Source organism: Melanostigma gelatinosum (assembly GCF_949748355.1).
Source record: "Melanostigma gelatinosum genome assembly, chromosome: 21".
NCBI classification, from domain to species: domain Eukaryota; kingdom Metazoa; phylum Chordata; class Actinopteri; order Perciformes; family Zoarcidae; genus Melanostigma; species Melanostigma gelatinosum.
The window spans coordinates 9,272,517-9,278,055 of NC_136654.1; positions in this window are offsets into that span (position 1 = coordinate 9,272,517).

Here is a 5,539-nt window from a genome sequence, read left to right on the forward strand (position 1 = left end):
ACAGGGGAGGCTTTAAGTGTAGTAGACATTTACTGTCACTCAATGACACAGCAGCTGTGACTGAATCCATTCGGAAATCATGTTGTCTGGCATCTGAAATGTTTGCTGTCAATGGTGAATGGTGCATTGAGCCTGGCAGGTGCGTAAAAGTAATTTTTAGCAGTTTCCGTAGTGTAGTGCTTATCACGTTTGCTTCACACGCGAAAGGTCCCCTGTTCGAAACTGGGCGGAAACATTGTTCTTTGTTCCAGCTTACTCCACACAATAAAACTCTACTTTCTGGAACTGTCAGAAACTGGATAAGAAGTACAACTGCCCCAGCGTGAGCTTTTCCTCCACACAATCAAAGTGTTCTGACTAGCATTCCCAGCAAACTGGATGAAGAGAACCAGTATTTTCCATTCGGATGTGCAACCTTTCATGCATGCCGAGGTAGGCGATCATATCGTCAACGTGAAGCTGACAGCAGGAACATGCTCGAACCAGTATTTTCCATTCTGATGTGCAACCTTTCATGCATGCCGAGGTAGGCGATCATATCGTCAACGTGAAGCTGACAGCAGGAACATGCTCGAACCAGTATTTTCCATTCTGATGTGCAACCTTTCATGCATGCCGAGGTAGGGGATCATATCGTCAACGTGAAGCTGACAGCAGGAACATGCTCGAAACGTATAGTCTCTGTGTTAAATGGCTGTTGTCTTACCAGCAACTGGTCTAAAACTCCCCGTCAGGGAATCGAACCCTGGTCTTCCGCGTGACAAGCGGAGATACTGACCACTCTACTAACGAGGACTGCGCTAGCAGGAATTTTGGCTAGTGAAAAAAAGTGGCGCTGTTCCGGCCTTTAAATGGAATTCCTAGAGCTATACAGGGCAGGCTTTAAGTGTAGTAGACATTTACTGTCACTCAATGACACAGCAGCTGTGACTGAATCCATTCGGAAATCATGTTGTCTGGCATCTGAAATGTTTGCTGTCAATGGTGAATGGTGCATTGAGCCTGGCAGGTGCGTAAAACTAATTTTTAGCAGTTTCCGTAGTGTAGTGGTTATCACGTTTGCTTCACACGCGAAAGGTCCCCTGTTCGAAACTGGGCGGAAACATTGTTCTTTGTTCCTGGTTACTCCACACAACAAAACTCTACTTTGTGGAACTGTCAGAAACTGGATAAGAAGTACAACTGCCCCAGGGTTAGCTTTTCCTCCACCAAATCAAAGTGTTCTGACTAGCGTTCCCAGCAAACTGGATAAAGAGAACCAGTATTTTCCATTCTGATGTGCAACCTTTCATGCATGCCGAGGTAGGCGATCATATCGTCAACGTGAAGCTGACAGCAGGAACATGCTCGAACCAGTATTTTCCATTCTGATGTGCAACCTTTCATGCATGCCGAGGTAGGCGATCATATCGTCAACGTGAAGCTGACAGCAGGAACATGCCCGAAACGTATAGTCTCTGTGTTAAATGGCTGTTGTCTTACCAGCAACTGGTCTAAAACTCCCCGTCAGGGAATCGAACCCTGGTCTTCCGCGTGACAAGCGGAGATACTGACCACTATACTAACGAGGACTGCGCTACCAGGAATTTTGGCTAGTGAAAAAAAGTGGCGCTGTTCCGGCCTTTAAATGGAATTCCTAGAGCTATACAGGGGAGGCTTTAAGTGTAGTAGACATTTACTGTCACTCAATGACACAGCAGCTGTGACTGAATCCATTCGGAAATCATGTTGTCTGGCATCTGAAATGTTTGCTGTCAATGGTGAATGGTGCATTGAGCCTGGCAGGTGCGTAAAAGTAATTTTTAGCAGTTTCCGTAGTGTAGTGCTTATCACGTTTGCTTCACATGCGAAAGGTCCCCTGTTCGAAACTGGGCGGAAACATTGTTCTTTGTTCCAGCTTACTCCACACAATAAAACTCTACTTTCTGGAACTGTCAGAAACTGGATAAGAAGTACAACTGCCCCAGCAAACTGGATAAAGAGAACCAGTATTTTCCATTCTGATGTGCAACCTTTCATGCATGCCGAGGTAGGCGATCATATCGTCAACGTGAAGCTGACAGCAGGAACATGCTCGAACCAGTATTTTCCATTCTGATGTGCAACCTTTCATGCATGCCGAGGTAGGCGATCATATCGTCAACGTGAAGCTGACAGCAGGAACATGCTCGAACCAGTATTTTCCATTCTGATGTGCAACCTTTCATGCATGCCGAGGTAGGCGATCATATCGTCAACGTGAAGCTGACACCAGGAACATGCTCGAAACGTATAGTCTCTGTGTTAAATGGCTGTTGTCTTACTAGCAACTGGTCTAAAACTCCCCGTCAGGGAATCGAACCCTGGTCTTCCGCGTGACAAGCGGAGATACTGACCACTATACTAACGAGGACTGCGCTAGCAGGAATTTTGGCTAGTGAAAAAAGGTGGCGCTGTTCCGGCCTTTAAATGGAATTCCTAGAGCTATACAGGCGAGGCTTTAAGTGTAGTAGACATTTACTGTCACTCAATGACACAGCAGCTGTGACTGAATCCATTCGGAAATCATGTTGTCTGGCATCTGAAATGTTTGCTGTCAATGGTGAATGGTGCATTGAGCCTGGCAGGTGCGTAAAAGTAATTTTTAGCAGTTTCCGTAGTGTAGTGGTTATCACGTTTGCTTCACACGCGAAAGGTCCCCTGTTCGAAACTGGGCGGAAACATTGTTCTTTGTTCCTGCTAACTCCACACAATAAAACTCTACTTTGTGGAACTGTCAGAAACTGGATAAGAAGTACAACTGCCCCAGGGTTAGCTTTTCCTCCACAAAATCAAAGTGTTCTGACTAGCGTTCCCAGCAAACTGGATAAAGAGAACCAGTATTTTCCATTCTGATGTGCAACCTTTCATGCATGCCGAGGTAGGCGATCATATCGTCAACGTGAAGCTGACAGCAGGAACATGCTCGAACCAGTATTTTCCATTCTGATGTGCAACCTTTCATGCATGCCAAGGTAGGCGATCATATCGTCAACGTGAAGCTGAAAGCAGGAACATGCTCGAAACGTATAGTCTCTGTGTTAAATGGCTGTTGTCTTACCAGCAACTGGTCTAAAACTCCCCGTCAGGGAATCGAACCCTGGTCTTCCGCGTGACAAGCGGAGATACTGACCACTATACTAACGAGGACTGCGCTAGCAGGAATTTTGGCTAGTGAAAAAAAGTGGCGCTGTTCCGGCCTTTAAATGGAATTCCTAGAGCTATACAGGGGAGGCTTTAAGTGTAGTAGACATTTACTGTCACTCAATGACACAGCAGCTGTGACTGAATCCATTCGGAAATCATGTTGTCTGGCATCTGAAATGTTTGCTGTCAATGGTGAATGGTGCATTGAGCCTGGCAGGTGCGTAAAAGTAATTTTTAGCAGTTTCCGTAGTGTAGTGGTTATCACGTTTGCTTTACATGCGAAGGTTTCCCTGTTGGAAACTGGGCGGAAACATTGTTCTTTGTTCCTGGTTACTCCACACAATAAAACTCTACTTTGTGGAACTGTCAGAAACTGGATAAGAAGTACAACTGCCCCAGGGTTAGCTTTTCCTCCACCAAATCAAAGTGTTCTGACTAGCGTTCCCAGCAAACTGGATAAAGAGAACCAGTATTTTCCATTCTGATGTGCAACCTTTCATGCATGCCGAGGTAGGCGATCATATCGTCAACGTGAAGCTGACAGCAGTCTAAAACTCCCCGTCAGGGAATCGAACCCTGGTCTTCCGCGTGACAAGCGGAGATACTGACCACTCTACTAACGAGGACTGCGCTAGCAGGAATTTTGGCTAGTGAAAAAAAGTGGCGCTGTTCCGGCCTTTAAATGGAATTCCTAGAGCTATACAGGGGAGGCTTTAAGTGTAGTAGACATTTACTGTCACTCAATGACACAGCAGCTGTGACTGAATCCATTCGGAAATCATGTTGTCTGGCATCTGAAATGTTTGCTGTCAATGGTGAATGGTGCATTGAGCCTGGCAGGTGCGTAAAAGTAATTTTTAGCAGTTTCCGTAGTGTAGTGCTTATCACGTTTGCTTCACACGCGAAAGGTCCCCTGTTCGAAACTGGGCGGAAACATTGTTCTTTGTTCCAGCTTACTCCACACAATAAAACTCTACTTTCTGGAACTGTCAGAAACTGGATAAGAAGTACAACTGCCCCAGCGTGAGCTTTTCCTCCACACAATCAAAGTGTTCTGACTAGCATTCCCAGCAAACTGGATGAAGAGAACCAGTATTTTCCATTCGGATGTGCAACCTTTCATGCATGCCGAGGTAGGCGATCATATCGTCAACGTGAAGCTGACAGCAGGAACATGCTCGAACCAGTATTTTCCATTCTGATGTGCAACCTTTCATGCATGCCGAGGTAGGCGATCATATCGTCAACGTGAAGCTGACAGCAGGAACATGCTCGAACCAGTATTTTCCATTCTGATGTGCAACCTTTCATGCATGCCGAGGTAGGGGATCATATCGTCAACGTGAAGCTGACAGCAGGAACATGCTCGAAACGTATAGTCTCTGTGTTAAATGGCTGTTGTCTTACCAGCAACTGGTCTAAAACTCCCCGTCAGGGAATCGAACCCTGGTCTTCCGCGTGACAAGCGGAGATACTGACCACTATACTAACGAGGACTGCGCTAGCAGGAATTTTGGCTAGTGAAAAAAAGTGGCGCTGTTCCGGCCTTTAAATGGAATTCCTAGAGCTATACAGGGCAGGCTTTAAGTGTAGTAGACATTTACTGTCACTCAATGACACAGCAGCTGTGACTGAATCCATTCGGAAATCATGTTGTCTGGCATCTGAAATGTTTGCTGTCAATGGTGAATGGTGCATTGAGCCTGGCAGGTGCGTAAAAGTAATTTTTAGCAGTTTCCGTAGTGTAGTGGTTATCACGTTTGCTTCACACGCGAAAGGTCCCCTGTTCGAAACTGGGCGGAAACATTGTTCTTTGTTCCTGGTTACTCCACACAACAAAACTCTACTTTGTGGAACTGTCAGAAACTGGATAAGAAGTACAACTGCCCCAGGGTTAGCTTTTCCTCCACCAAATCAAAGTGTTCTGACTAGCATTCCCAGCAAACTGGATAAAGAGAACCAGTATTTTCCATTCTGATGTGCAACCTTTCATGCATGCCGAGGTAGGCGATCATATCGTCAACGTGAAGCTGACAGCAGGAACATGCTCGAACCAGTATTTTCCATTCTGATGTGCAACCTTTCATGCATGCCGAGGTAGGCGATCATATCGTCAACGTGAAGCTGACAGCAGGAACATGCTCGAACCAGTATTTTCCATTCTGATGTGCAACCTTTCATGCATGCTGAGGTAGGCGATCATATCGTCAACGTGAAGCTGACAGCAGGAACATGCTCGAAACGTATAGTCTCTGTGTTAAATGGCTGTTGTCTTACTAGCAACTGGTCTAAAACTCCCCGTCAGGGAATCGAACCCTGGTCTTCCGCGTGACAAGCGGAGATACTGACCACTATACTAACGAGGACTGCGCTA